Source organism: Rosa chinensis, chromosome 7, assembly GCF_002994745.2.
Source record: "Rosa chinensis cultivar Old Blush chromosome 7, RchiOBHm-V2, whole genome shotgun sequence".
NCBI classification, from domain to species: domain Eukaryota; kingdom Viridiplantae; phylum Streptophyta; class Magnoliopsida; order Rosales; family Rosaceae; genus Rosa; species Rosa chinensis.
Genome location: NC_037094.1, coordinates 62953045 through 62969187, shown reverse-complemented (window position 1 = coordinate 62969187; position 16143 = coordinate 62953045). Strand labels below are relative to the sequence as shown.

Sequence of the window (16143 nt, the reverse complement as noted above, 5' to 3'; positions counted from 1 at the left end):
TTTGGGAGCAGGGTGGCTCCAGGAGTTATGGTTGGATTATTAGAAGTGAATTATTAGCTTTCAACAGGATTTTGGGTTACCCATTTTTAAGGGAGGTTATGCCGAAATTTTTGGTAAATCTCCTTTAAAGGTGGGTCCCGCAGGGCCACTTCGGATTCCAGGGTGGAATTCGGGGCGGGTCTTGTCAGGAATGATTCCGGGTAAAAGTATTCTTGCATTTATTAACACACGAAGGAATCAGAATTGATGTAGGTAACTAAAGTAATGCTTGAGTGCTACGTGAATAACTAAAGTAACACATGTCACACTATTTGAATTGCATATGATCTGTCATAACGTATTATCTGATTAACCCTCGTACAAGGAGACAAAAAACAGTCTGATATCCTAATCTGAGCCCAAATGCCCTAGAAAATCATCTTCCAAAAGTTACTTAAAAAAAAACAGTTAAAAGTAATCGCATTCCACCTTTACTATGTTTGAGCTATCATAAATAATGCAAGATGTATAGTGAAATAACATGAATAGAATTCAGAAATCCTATCACTTCTGAAACAAACATCCAGTAGAACACATATGGTCCGCTCCTGTGTACAAAAAATGACAATATATAATCCTGGGAAGAAAGAAGTCAAAACTGCCTAACGTAGCTTTTATTGCTTAGAAGGGTACTTTCTAATGTGTATATTTAGCAAGTGTTTGCTTAGATTAAATGAAACATGTTCAAAAAATATGACTCAAAAGGATCGAGCAAGTTTAAAAGGGAGAAAGGAAAAAGCACATGATATGATATGGTACCAAGTAAAAAGCACCAGAAGCTGCCAAATTAGTATATCTCCTCATATGGAATCAAGGTAACTATAAGTCATGTACATGCAAGAAATCAGTCTCACTTGAGTAAAGCTGATATTAGAGTCTGTTGTGCGGAAGCGTCAAACAGGTATGAAGTATCAGAAATATGAAAAGATAAATTAATAGAAAAAATCCAGAAAACCAAAGATTTACGTGGTTCACCCCAAAATCAAAGGGTTACATCCACGGGCGGAAACGGTAAGGAGATTCCACTAATATCAAAAGGAGATTACAAAGTGTTTAGCACTCAAATCCAAAACCCAATTACACCCGAATACACTCACGGAAAGAGAAAGACCAAATAGAAGAACAACTACCTCAAATATATATTGTCGCTCACAAGAACAAAAGTAACAAGGCAAAAGGTAATTTTCTATAGAACCCCAAAACTGCGGCTACTTCTCAATAACCCTAAGTTGCGGCTTTTTCTTTTCTCTCTCACACCTTAATTGGTGACAGAAAGCATATATTTATATGTGCATGAGACATATTCCAAAACCTAATAGAATTAGGTTAATCATGTGGGCCTAGTCCAAAAGATAATTGATGGGCTTATTAATTTAAGCCACAAACCAACATAGTCCACATAAACATCTGCACCATCTCTAGCAAAAACAGGATCTTCAGCAACCTACATCTCAAAAAACAAGGGAATTTGAGAAGGCACAGCAGGTTCCCAATCATAAGTCTCTACATCAGAACAGTGAAAGCAAGTCTTCCACTTGATCAAGTTCATTTATTATCGCTTTAATCATATGTATCTTCCAGCTTGGATGATATGTTAGACTTGTTTTGCATGCAATTCCAGCTTGTTCTCTTCTTTTGGGTGGGCATAAGGGGAAAATTAAGTTCTCCATAACATTCAGACCTTTTAAAACATGCCATAATGTACATGCATAGCAATAAGTTAAAAATCAGACCAAACAATGCCATAGTACAGCAAAGAAAAATGAGGGTTTTCTCTCTCTTAAACGTTGATCCATAAACCTTATCAACAAAGTTTTATAACTGTCGACACTAATTGTGATGGAATCTCACAAATCTGCATAGGAACTTAAAGAGAGAATATAATATTAGAAGGGAAAAAAGTAGGAGTATAACCTTTAGCTTATTAATGTATAACCAGCCTGGCTGACTTCCCCGTGGCCCACTATTCCCAGCCTTTGGTACGCGGATTGTATCTCCAGAATCCACAGCTAGTCCATTTAAGACAGGAGAGTCACATAAATGGATTCGGCTCCTCTAAAGTGAGTAAGTCATGAAGTTACGTGAAGTTCATAAAATCTCCAACCTCAATGTAATCTAATGGCTAGAAAGATATCCACGTCACTTAGAATTCTTTTTTTAACTTTTTTTTGGAAGAAATTTTGTTTTTTACGTTAATCTTATTTAATTTGATTAAAAAAAAACTTATTTAATTAATTTTTATTTTTTGGCCAATTCAATCTTCATCTTTTGCTCCCTGTGTTTCTGTATCTACGTATCAATGGATTTCTCAAAACAGAAAAACTAGGGAGATCCATGGTCATGGGTGAATAAAAACTAAATAACATTTGCAATTCTCTTCTCAAACCTTCATACTCCACACATTAAGACTCTTGCATGCAGCCAACAGATGATACACAAAAATATAAATTAGGGATCGAATGCTTCCCCAAAACCAACAATTATACATGGCAATTAGAAACCCATCATCAATTAAAAAAAAAAAAGTAGGGATGCAAAGCACCAATCGTAGTGAGAGTGAAAAGAAATTAGGTTCAACATTCATTCACTCTCTTTTCTGGGGTTGGATGCAGTTCGTGAAAATAGGCCAAAAGATAAAAGTTAATCAGATGAGATCAATGACTGCAATTTATTTTCTAAAAGAAAAAACATAGAATTTATGTTAATGTGAATCATAATTTCTTTTGGAAAGAAAATGTGAAAAAAGAATTTGATATTTATGTTAACTGACGTGGATATCTTTCTAACCATTAGATTACATCGAGGTTGGAGATTTTATGAATTTTATAAAATTCATGATTTGCTCACTTTAGAGGAGCCGGATCCCACATAAATACACTTTTGTTTTTATATGATGATTTCTGGACATTAAAGCTGCATTATCCTTCAAACAGAAGCATCTTCTAACGACTCAAGTTTACCGTCTTTGAAACCTACGGGGCACCAAGTTTCAAGTGCAGCACTCAGTATGCTTATCTAGAAATTTTATCACTCAACAATTTTCAAAGATATTGTTATGTCAGACCTCAAATCCATGAGAAACATGCAGATAGTGGCTGTATTTGTCACTGGGAGAATAAATTGAAGGAAAGAGTGAGGCTAATATTATGAAACATGACCCAAACAAGATAAGCTTCTTTCTTATAAACTCAATATAGTCCTCACGATTCTCTGAACATGTATTCCTTGAACTTGTAACATACATCACAAGATTTTCTAGAGCCAAATGATAGTTATTAACACACATCTGACTGTCTACATCACCAAAAACTTATGCTACGTACTCCTCTCATCAAAATGGAAAAACTATACCAACCTGCTGGGATGGTAACTTCAACCTCTCTTGCACCTTCAACTATCCCTAATCCTCCACATGACATACAATGTTCCTGCATCAGATAAATTAAATGCCAATCATATAATCTGGAGGGAGCAATCAAGATCAGTGGAGTTATTTACTGGAGTTCACATTATACCTTGATTATTTGGCCTGACCCTTTACAAGTACTGCATGTTGATGTGAACGGAGGAATTGTAACCTGGCAGAAAATTTGAACAATATCAGACACTGATTATAAAGATTTAATCATTTGTCATATGTCTAGAAGACCAAAGAAATGAAACTGTCCTCACAAATCAACTCCTTCCAAAGAAATATCCCATAAACATCCTGAGTGTGGATCTTCAAAACCTACTGTTAGGTCCATAATTACCTAGTAATTATTCCCCTAATCTTGCATTTTTGCTTAACCTTTGTATTTATTTATATATATTTATTATGTTTTCCTTATCATGCTAGGAAATGATGGAGAAGCTTGGAAATGCATTAAAAAGTCAATCTTAGCACATTTTCCTACTCCGGCTAGGAGAAACCGAGCTAGGCAAGGAAGGAGGAGCGGAAGACTGAACAAATGAACTTCAAATGAGTTGAAACTTTCCAGATCCATTCTAGACATCAAACGATCGGCACAAATTTCTGACTAAAAGATGAAAACTGCAAAACCGGACCTGTACTGATACCGGCAGAATTTCCGGCCAAATCACGACGAACGAAGCTCTAAAATTTTACCTGGATGATCTACACTCATGGAGGAACATTTGGTATGAAGAAGTCAAAGGCCAATTCTGAACTTTCGGTGGAGATTCAATTGAAGGAAGAAAAGAGAAGAAAGTGCGCAAACGGACAAAAAATGGGTCAACGGTGGTCAACGCCGGATTCCGGACATTTCCGGCCGAGTTGGCCGGCCGAAAACATGTGTGGAGGACAGGAAAGAGCTGATTAGGGTTAGAGACTTTAGGTGGGAAGACTTTAGGTCTAGGTTATTTTGAAATACAAAAGTTGAAAGATGACAAGTGGTCCAATTCTTACACCTTACACCTTTGTCTCCCATTTATTACCTTGTTCCCCTACACAATGACCCTTCTACCCTTAACTTTTCTCCTCCATCAAAATATCTATAGGCTTCCTAGGTCATTTCTATATGAAGTCAAAGACTAGATATACATTTTGTGCTTACACATTTGTCAATCACATCTAGCCCTTCATTTCTTTTGATCTCCACCCTTAATTTGAATTGTTTTGGCCTTTAAATAGCCCTTCCTCTCTCCCCAAAACCGTGCACCCCCTTGGCTCTCTCATTTTGGAGCATCAAAATCTCTCTTTTATCTAGTTTTAGGTTAGTTTTTCATACCTTGTACATAGTTCTTTGAGTTTGTGTGAGAAATAGGTGTGTAGGCACTTGAGTTTCACCAAAACCGAAGTTACTACACACTCTAAATCAATCACAACACTTTCTTTCACATATCCAAGCCCTTGTTCTTCCTTGTTCTTGATCTTTGTGGATGGGTATGGTGTTTTGGGTTGTAGAAACCGAAAATCCCATACCTTGGAGCAATTCTCTATCATTTGACATCTTTAAGAGCTAGGTGGGAGGTTGGGTAGTTCTTCTCTTTTTCTCTCCTTGTCTCTTTAATTTGATGTTCATGGCTTGTATTTGTAATAACATGTGTTGTGAGTAATTGGATTTGAGGCTAGGGCTAACCCTAGCCAACTTATGTGCAAATAATGTAAATTTTCATGTGGTTTGATGTTTATGCATGTTTCAAATTTTTTGGCTACTATACTTTCATGTATCCTAAGTGTGCTTATAGATTTATCACCTAGAAGCATGCTTTAGAAAATTAATGAATCGAAAACATGAACTTGATAAACTCTTGATTACTTGAGCATGTGTAGCTGAATAGGTGGTGGCTTAGCTTATTCCTACGGGAGGAACTAAGTTGCTTGAATTTCATACCTTGAAATTAAAGCATGATGTTGTGAGTTTAGGTTCTAGAAGAATTTAGGCTCACGACACCATAGGCCATTTTGGATCCGGAAGATTTGAATGGTATAAAGGTTGTGTAATTTAGCTTTGCTTCGGAAGAGATTGTTAAATTGCATGACTAGTTGGTTTCTTAGTAGCTTCATCAAAGCACTAAGGGGAAATTTATCAAACCATGTTATTACATTAATCTTGGGTTACATTTTGTGCATGAGTAAGGTTAGGTGCGATGCCTAAGTCTCTATTCTTCTCATTGATTTAGTCTCTACATTTTTATGCATTTAATTTTCCTTATCCAAATTAAAATTAACCAAGCCGCTCACTACCACAATTGTTAATACCATCCTCATGATCTTTAGCTTCCAAAGGGCTAAGGTTGTGAACTTGTAAAAAGGTAGACTTTACATGTGTTTTCTAGGTTTATTTTCACGGTTATCTAGCTAGGGTAGAGTTACTCAATCCCTTGGATACGATACTCATACTTTTCCCCTTTACTAAAACTTGACCTCCTAATCTTGGGAGTAGGAGACATCATACACCAAATTTGCATTTATTTTATACTCAATGATGTCCCGAACACCTACTCTACCAATACCTCTGCAAATAGGACACACTTTTGTCTTGGCCTTTAGTGGATAGCCACGCCCATCTGCAACATGAGATAAGAAACTAGAGAAGTTATGCAAATTCATTATCAAATGGAAAATATGGAATGGAGCAATGACAACCTACAGATTTAAATTTCACAAGAATTTGACTATCTTCTATGACATTATTTAAAACAAAAAATAACAGTCCCAATAACTGATCGAGAGAGATTTCAGATTTGATTCAGAATGGAGTTATTTATAATGTACCCTCCCAAGAACTGAGTTTTTCTTATTGTCATATGAACCCAATTTTCGGTCATAACACTTAAATTCGATAGTTATTTGTTCCTTGCACCTTTGTTCTATTGTTGTCCCAAATTGATGGCTGATAGGAAAGGTAAACTACTCTCAAAACATCTTAAGTACGAACTTAAATATAAGTGTACTGAGAGTTTGAGACTTTAAAATAGGACTTTAGAGTCCAAAATATCGTATTAATTAACGTTCCTTAACAATGGTATTGTTTCCAACACCCAATGACAATCAGACTTCAAGACCGAGCCTCTGACTCCGGAGTTTGACCAAACCCAGACGCAGACCCCAAGTTCCAAGCCTCCAGAGTCCAGCCACCACTCCTTTGTTAGGTTTGGTGCCTATCCCTCCTTGGTAGAGATATTTTGCATGGCATGAATACATGGTATTAATTGTTTGTGCATTCAAGGTGACAACTTATGCATGGAAAATTGGTACATGGTCAAGTGCATGCATTGGGTATAAATGAATGGTCAAGTTAATGCATTGGGAAGAAATGCATAGTTAAATTCATGTTTTGACCTTTTTAGTCTTCTTAGGGAGTTAATGTGGGAGGTGGGTGGTTGATTCATGTATGAGCATTCATGAAGTGAGTCTAGAGACTTCCATCAATGGTATAAATAGATGAAGCTTGTGTGGAGGCAAGCAAGGAGAGGTCTAGAGCAACTCTAAGGGTCTTCGTGTATAGAAGCAAAGTGAGCTGTGTTCAAGAGTGTGAATAGCTCTTGGGGTAGAGTGATCTTCAATTCTAGGTTGAGAGAGGGTGTACAAGGGGTATCCTATTAGATACAAGGGCTTGGGTTGGGCATAAACTTAAGCGGTGTAATCTTGTACTTGTGTAATTCTCTCATTAGTGAAGGTGAAACTCTCCGAGGACGTAGACAAGGATATTGGCCGAACCTTGTTAAATCTTGTTGCCTTCTTGGCTTGGTAATTTCTTCTTTCTATCTCTAATTCTAGTACTTGCGTGGCGGAGGGATCAATTTCCCTAACAAGTGGTATCAGAGCTTCGGCTTATCGGTCGTGGGCTGTTCGTCATGGCAAGTTCTAGTGTCTCACATTTCAAGGTGGAGCAGTTTGATGGAAAGGGAAATTTCACTCTATGGCAAAGGAGGGTGAAGGACATCCTAGTTCAACAAGGTCTTGCAAAGCCTTTGAAGGGAAAGGATGCTAAGCCAGAGAAGATATCAAATGAAGATTGGGACGAGTTGGAGTCCAGGTGTGTTAGCACTATTAGGCTTTATATTGCTGACAATATTATCAATAATGTTAATGATGTAGATTCGGCACCTGAGCTTTGGGAGAAAATGGAAAAGCTTCATCTTGGGAAAGGCTTGCAGACAAAGTTGAATCTTAAGCGGGATCTCTACAAGCTCAAGATGGGAGAAGGTGCGAGTCTCATGGAGCACATGAATGCTTTCAGAGGATTGGTAGATCAACTAGCAAGAGTTGATGTGAAAATTGAGAAAGAAGATCAAGCCCTTCTACTTCTTACCTCACTTCCCGATTCGTATGAGAATATCATCACTACAATTTTGTATGGTAAGGATACATTAAAGATGGAGGAGGTGGAATCGACTTTCTTAACTCACGAGAAGCGGAGGAAAGCCGATGATTCCTAAGGTTCCGTCTTTGTTGCTCATGATCAGAATCAAAGGGGAAGGTCAACTGCCAGGGAATCTAGTGGACATAGCAGGTCTAAATCCAGGGGCAGGGGAAAGGGCAAGCAATGCTACAAGTGCAAGGAGTAGGGACACATAAGGCCTGATTGTCCGTTGTTGAAAGAGAAAGATGATAATGGCTCAGATTGCTCCTTGGCTGGTATAGCACAAGCATAAAATGATTTTGGAGAATTTCTCACAGTCTCCAAAGGTAATTACACTTGTTCTTGACGTGATTGGATATTGGATACTGGTTCTTCTCATCATCTTTGCTCTAGGAGAGAATATTTTGATACGTTCCAAGAAGTTAAAGGATTTGTGACTTGGGGAGATGGCACAAGGCGTCGTGTCATGGGTGTTGGAACGGTGAAGATCAAGATGTTTGATGGAGCGGTTCGCACTTTGGGTGATGTTGTGTACGTCCCAAGGTTCCGGAGAAATTTAATATCCTTGAGCCAATTAGACTCCAAGGGCTGCAGAGTTTCGTCAGCAGGGGGAGTTATGAAAATATCACGTGGTTGCATGGTCCTAATGAAGGGAGAAAAGTGTGGAAGTATGTTCCGTCTGATAGGAAAAACTCAAACCTCGAAGGTTGAAGGGAAACGGTGTGCACAAGGATGCAGGTACCTGAAGCGGGTCTTGTTTGCGAGCATAGCAGAGACTCCAGTTACAAGTTTCTATGTTTCAGACGATGGTAAGAAGGTAAATCCTGCTAGGAAAGTGGTCAAGTCGAGGTCCCTCTTCAGAGTCAACAAGTGATAGTTGTCTCGAGGCAATTACACATGGTATTAGCCGATTGAATCAGGGGGAGCTAGAACCACATGTAATTGACTCTGATTATGTGTAATTGTGCAACTAGAAGGCCAATGAAAGACTTGTGGGTATAACAAGTTGTGTCTCAGATCGAGATGACTTCAAGGATTGAAGTGGTGGTGCGGAGCTCTCCACCAAAGTCGGGAGGGGGAGATTGTTGGGTTTGTTGCCTATCCCTCCTTGGTAGAGATATTTTGCATGGCATGAATGCATGGTATTAATTGTTAGTGCATTCAAGGTGACAACTTATGCATGGAAAATTGGTGCATGGTCAAGTGCATGCATTGGGTATAAATGCATGGTCAAGTTAATGCATTGGGAAGAAATGCATAGTTAAATTCATGTTTTGACCTTTTTAGTCTTCCTAGGGAGTTAATGTGGGAGATGGGTGGTTGATTCATGTATGAGCATTGATGAAGTGAGTCTAGAGACTTCCATCAATGGTATAAATAGATGAAGCTTGTGTAGAGGCAAGCAAGGAGAGGTCTAAAGCAACTCTAAGGGTCTTCGTGTATAGAAGCAAAGTGAGTTGTGTTCAAGAGTGTCAATAGCTCTTGGGGTAGAGTGATCTTCTAGGTTGAGAGAGGGTGTACAAGGAGTATCCTATTGGATACAAGGACTTGGGTTGGGCATAAACTTGAGCGGTGTAATCTTGTACTTGTGTAATTCTCTCATTAGTGAAGATGAAACTCTCCGAGGACGTAGGCAAGGATATTGGCCTAACCTCGTTAAATCTTGTTGCCTTCTTGGCTTGGTAATTTCTTCTTTCTATCTCTAATTCTAGTACTTGCTTGGCGGAGGGATCAATTTCCCTAACATCCTTGACTCCAAACACTAAACCAGGAAGTTGGACCCAAGCTACTGGCCCACAGTGGGACACCATCCTGAACACAAGCTACGGCCTAGATCTGACCTTTGTATTTTCAGATACCACATCTAAAGGCAAAGTAATGGGAAATTCCAATGTCACACAAATCAATAAGGAGCAAAGTTACACAAATCAGTAAGGAGCAAAGTTTTACAAAAGGTGGCTTCTTCTGCAATAGGTGCACTAAGACTATGCTTGATTCTTATATCTCTACACATTCAAATATCTAAACATAAGAAGAATAAAATTAGAATATCCCTGTATAACAATTACAAAGACTTGAGAAATTAATTAAATAAACAAATATATATGTGATGAGCAATGTTTCCGATACAAGAAATAACGTTAACATGTGAAACCTCTGGTATAAGGAGAGGTTTTCTAAAGACAATATGATCTAAAAATATGTAATCAACTCACCTCAATAATGATGAGCCCAATCGTGCCACCATCTTCTACAGCTGTATAAGCGAGATTGAGAGAGTTCGGTCCGTTGCTTTAGATCTGTAGATTTGGAATTGCTTTCTTTGTTTCTGCTCATTATCTCCTCTTTTGTTTCTACTCATTATCTCCTCTAATCTCAGGTACCCAATACAATTTGTTTAGGAATTCACTCTTAGTGGTCCTATATTATCAGTTTTGAACAAGTGAATTCATGTCTGGGTTTGTTTTGGATTGTTCATCGGCTTATTCAGTGGATTGATTTGTTCATGTTTCAATTGCTCTGATTTGTTCATGCGATTGGTTTTGTTTTGAATTGATTCATAGATAATTGATTCAATTGATAAAAGGTAACTTCTTTTTTCGGTCAATTTTGTTCGGTATGGGCTTTTGGGATTTTATTCGATTAAGGGTTTTGTGTGCGATTTAATGAGCATGGGTTCTCAGCTCATCATCATTTGAGTACGAGGTCAATTGGGTTCTCAGCCACCGTCAACACTTTTTCTTTGATCTTTCTATGTCGCCACCTCTTCACAACTTTTAACTTTATTTTTTTTAATTAATTAATTTTTTTTTTTTGCCACACTTTGATACCAAGCTCATGTTAATAATTAAGTTTCCTTCAATCTGCAACACTAGCACCACATTCACTTTTTCTTTGTGCTTTGTTAACTCCTAAAGGATTTTAATTTTGATGAACCCTTTTGTGCAGGTGTAAGGCAAAGACAGCAGCTGCAGTCAAAGTTCCAGGGTTTCAATTTGAGAGTGAGCCTCTGTCTATTTATACTCAAATATGTAATACTGCCCTATCTACTATTATTGATACTCAAATACATCCAAAACTCTTTCCTTCTGAAATTTGAACCTGAAGTATAGTATAGAAAATATGTATCAAAATGTAGATGCTGATATTTTGGTTTTTGAGATTGATTGGAATGAATTAAGTTCTGATATCTTCAAAATGATTGATTACCAAAATTTTCCAATTTATCAGAACAAAAAGCTTTTTTCTTTCTTTGTTTTGTTAATTAAAGTATCTGTTGTAGCTTTTGAATATCTACGAAAGCAGAAGCCAAAGCTTTTTCGCACTGTGAAATCAAGAGAACAAATGAAGGCCACAGTATTTGTTAAATAGCATATAGTTAACATAGCATTGTTTGTATTAAATAGTGGAAATACAGTGCCACATGTTATAACTTTAATTCATTTTTAAGTTGAACTTTTCTTTGTCTTTCTCTTTATGATAGGTTCTTCATCAGACTATCAACTGAGGACTATGACTTTGACAATGCTTTTGGGGTTCTCTGCCGTAGCAGGTTTTAAGTTCTGATTTTTAGTGAAGATGCTACTAAGGTAAAGACATACTAATTTCTCTATTTTCATCCTTTTTCCTTTTTTTTGTCCCTAATTCCTTTAGAATTTTTATTTTTTGTTAGCTGATTTCAATATTTTTTGTTATATGTTTTATTTCTCAACTATTTTTTTGTTATTACCTTTTCTACAGCTTCCTCTGCCATATCCTAAAGTCGGATATCTTACTGTATTACCAGTACGGAAACCAATTGCACGTCATAGTGATTGGCTATGACCACAATTTATTTTGAACAATGAAGGACTTCAACAGGTAATTCTTTATAATGATTCATAATTCTTCACTTACTTAGACTGTGTCTTAAGAAAAGAAAAATTACGTGCACACCTGAACCCTATCTAAATCCCTTCAGCAGGTCACCAAAGGTGACGAAAAGCAAGCAGAAGATCAGGAGATACAGCTATGAAAGTTAATATTCCAGATATATGTTCTGTTACAGTTTGCCACCAGATATGAAATCAATAAAATTTATGTAAGGTTTCTCTCCTTGATTGATAAAATGATTAATCACTGCAGCTATTGGTATCTATTATTATACTTTTGATAACATTGCAAACTTACACTAGAAATTGTCCCTCTCTCTTTCTCTCTCTCTGTTCAATATTTTCTCTTTCTCTATGGGCTTTGTGCTCTGAATTTGAGTTTGTTTTCTAATTGGGTCTTTGATTTTTATAGGGGGTACCAAATTTCTTGCCGCAGTTTATCGACCAAAAGCAGGGACAAAGAAGAATGAAAATCCTGAAAAAGCTTGCATTGAGGTTATTTGGAAGCCTAAAACAAGCCAGAGTGGTCAGTTTCTGCAACTATATTTGTGCTTTGTGGTAATTTACATACAATAGCTAAGTTTGCTCACTAAGTTTGGTGAGTTCTGTTATTGCTATCTAAGTTTTGCTAGATTTTTTTAGCATGATATAGGAAAAACATAAAGGGAATATGACATGATATTGAAAAGGACCTTGCAAAGCATCTGTATATAGACATTGGACTGTGTTACTTAGAAGGTATGAATTGCCAAGACGTGGAACTCTGTTTTAGTTTTAAGCCTTAGCATGGAAATGCTTCTCCCAATTCAAAGTTATGCATTAAAGACAAATAAGCAAGATACTACTGTAGTTTCTCCAACCCATAAGATTATTGATTCTGCATCAGAATATTATGCGTTTTGAAAAAAGAAATGACGAAGGAAAGCCCACATTACACTGATGGGGTTCACTCTTCTCTCTTCGCTTACTGATTCAGCGAAGCACAATAGAACAACTTCAAGTCTGAGATTATTTGAGGATCTCTACTTACAGAGGTTGCTCTTTAGGTTAGTCAAGTAACTAAATCTATGTTTTAGTTGAATTTGTGATCTTCTTTCTCACATCAAATGAATTTCCTTTCTAACATTCAATCATTTTCAAAGACAAGTTTTTCTTTTCTTTGTTTCTCCTTACTATTTATTTTTTCTTTATCTAACTTTAGCCACTGAAAATCTGATCCAACTGTAAATATTAGCACTGAATTGATTCAGTAGCATGTGTTTTTTTATTAATGTTGACACTATTTTGCAAGTTTGTTGACTACTCAGCATTTGATGACCATGGTTTCTACTGTCTTTGGCAGAGTCAACAAATGCCTTGGTTATATCTAAGCATACCTGTAACGCCCCAAGCTGCACCTCACCAGCTTAAGCACGTCACAGTGCCGCGAGCCTCTAAAACATAAACCGAACGCTCGATTTACATTCTAGAGAACCGCTAGGCATTTTGTTTGAAAAACTTTTTGTAAAAACACAGCGGAAGCTATAAATATTTTTGAGGTGAAAACCTTTGAGTTGCTAAAATTTATTTCATTCGTCTAGAACTTGAAATGAGTTCTCACACAAGAGGTACGAACTTCAAGGAAATGAGAACTCAACCAACATTGACACAAGGCTAACTATTAACAAGTCTCGGAATACGAAGTTCGAGAAATAGAATTTAGAATAAGGTTCAAACGACGATTTACCGAACTTGTTCTGCACACCCAGCTCCTTCCGCTATTGTCCCGTCACCAGTGCACAGTACCTGCATCCACACTGTTGTAGGGGTGAGCTTTCGTCCTCGCTGCTCTACACGAACTCTACCACGACTAGGTTTGAAACCAGTAAATATATATTTGGGATCCCAGTATGAAAATAAGCTTAAACCAAATATTTAAAAGAACGACAAACTTTATTGATTTTCAACTTGAAAAACCGATGCATGATGCTTAAATAAATACGGCGCCAAATCCAAGTATTACCTGATGGCCGGTCCCATAGACCCACTACACGACCTTACCTCAAATTAATTTATCACCAGGTAAGCGTAGCGAGAGCGTCCACTACCTAGCTACACACACGTACCGGGCCTGTCATTACGATCGGAATACCCGGACGACCGGCGTAACTAACCCTCCGGAGGTTAAGGGGATCGAACCCAAGGAAGTCAGAGCCACCCTTCGCTCTCAAGCCATCACATTTCTCACATGGTTTGGTTAGTATGCATTGCATTTGAACATGACCAAACCATGCCAACTAACATGCATTATTTAATAACAATATAAGAAAATCACTAACCGAGGAGAGTCCTGAAACCCTACCTGGATTCCGATGCTTTCTCTCACGTACTCCGAGAGTCGCGAACCTTCTATTCCTCGGGTAACTGGAGTCCTAAATTCCGACATTTCGACCGTTAATAACCTATTGAACAATTATATGAAATATCAACGATTAATAAATCGTCCAACCAACTTTTCCTGGTTTGACCAAGAGTTGACCAATTTGTCTACGTTTCACCAATCGAGACCGGTTCGATAATTAACTCAAATTACCGAACAATGACTTGATATTACGATATCAACCCGATATATTAGGTGCACCAAAACTTTACTCAAGCCACCCAATATATATAAATTCCTTTTCTTTATTTATTTATTACTATTCTAACATATGCACAAGCAAACCAATAACAATCTCGTCAACCAAAGATCCCAAATTTACTTAACCATTTCGTCACATGGTAATTCAACAGAATTTACTATGGACACCCATAATATTACTTTAGGCCACTTCCACCTCATAATTTCAATTTAACACTAATACCCAATACTGGTCTTGAACAAAAGGCATCAACAACGTCATTCAACCAACAACCACAGCAATACTGACAAAACATCAAGCTTGATTACCAAAATTCATTCAAATCAATACACAATAACTCATTCTCCTCATGCCTTCTAGTAATTCGATTTCAACCATAGCACAACAATTTCATCCAATCTGTCAAGAGCACCAAAAGTGCAAAACTTCAATTCGTTTTTACCTTCTGTGGTAGGACTTGCAGGTGGAGAATCCAAGCCTATACTCCAACTCGGCAGCAGCCCACTAAGAACTGAAGGAGGAACTCGAGGATGAGCCTGTATCCAAGCCTCGACGTCCTCAACCCAGGAATCTTCGGAGTTAAACTCCCACACAAGGTCAGGCCTCGTCCAAAGAAGCATTCGAACCAGAAACCAAGCCCAAAAGCGTCGGAAAAGTCGCCGGTGTCGAAGAACACGTCGGAGCCGTAGCTACCCAGAATCATAAATCATCAAAACTTAATCTAATTCGAAAACTAAGTGTAGAAACGTGTAGAGCATGACGAGAGGATGAATTTCCATACCAAATGCATCCCAAACGGTGACCGGAGTCGCCGTAATTCGTTGAGACTCGCCGGAGGTTCTTCATGCTTTGGATCGTTGATTCTCAGTTCACAGTCGCTGCATGTACAATCTGAGATCACAGGGACGTAGGCACCATCGAGAAGAAGCTGTTGCCGGTGGTCCACCGCGGAGAGGTGACCGGAGAAGATATTTCCAATCGGACCCAGTCGCGGGTCGCGTCAGTCTCGGTCAGAGAACTCTGGTTCTCTCCCTCTCTCGATCCTTCTGCTGTTGCCACTAATCCAGATTTATATATATAGATTGATCAAATTAGCGGTGGACGGCCATGATCAAGCGGTGGTTAATTAACGGCCCAGATCGCATCAGGACAAATACTATTTATTTAAAATGAATTGCCATAATTTACAAACTTTGGAAATTCATTATAAATACTTCGGGTGTCCGAAAAATTCCCCGAAAATTCTCACGAACTCGTCGTGACGTGTACTTTATTATCCAACTCCTAAATTGAGGATTTCACTTTATGAAAATTTCTGAAAATTTCCTCGAGCACCCTGACATTTATCGAGATCGTTGAATAATTTCTCGTACGATCTCCCATAAGCTCAATACATTTTTCCGGGGCTCACAATACCATTCTACTTCGTGTAGAGGTAGTGAGTAGCAGCTCATGTCTTTCTATAACAACAAGGCAAACCGCTAATTTTCAAGCCAACATCCATCAAACGGTTCTCATTATTGTCTTTCATCTATTGCTTTATTAGACGATACATACCAAGTTTGATTTGAAGTTATTGATTCCACTGAGAAATTCGTGTAGCATGTTTTAATCATCCTTTAGTACAACAGAAACATTCTGCTATGTAATGTTATCCCAGTAACATATAATAATAATTCCCGCAGCAAAGCGCGGGAAAATGTTACTAGTTTATTTACTATATACTAAAACTCCTACACTATTCATTCTACTGTTCATCTTGGGGGTCTGAAACGATGCTTTTACCCTCTCTTTTTTCTT

At 37.8% G+C, this 16143-nt stretch overlaps 1 protein-coding gene and 2 long non-coding RNA genes across 5 annotated transcripts in view; 1 reads left to right on the top strand and 2 right to left on the bottom strand.

The window, feature by feature from the left end:
- LOC112175723 (chaperone protein dnaJ 1, mitochondrial) overlaps positions 1-16143 on the bottom strand; it is a 75582-nt gene that overhangs the window by 29445 nt on the left and 29994 nt on the right. The window lies entirely within an intron of this gene.
- LOC121050401 lies at positions 1980-6084 on the bottom strand. The gene is made up of 4 exons (XR_005802864.1): positions 5998-6084; positions 3555-3617; positions 3395-3467; positions 1980-2048 (listed from the first exon to the last, which is right to left on the bottom strand). It is a non-coding gene; the product is annotated as an uncharacterized LOC121050401 (long non-coding RNA).
- On the top strand, positions 11633-13099 carry LOC112175725. Of its 3 annotated transcripts, none has more exons than XR_002926611.2 (4): positions 11633-11711; positions 11812-11931; positions 12135-12248; positions 13065-13099. It is a non-coding gene; the product is annotated as an uncharacterized LOC112175725 (long non-coding RNA). The 3 variants fall into 3 exon arrangements; XR_002926610.2 differs by lacking the exon at positions 13065-13099 and adding an exon at positions 12375-12469; XR_005802863.1 differs by lacking the exon at positions 13065-13099 and having other exon boundaries at positions 12135-12249.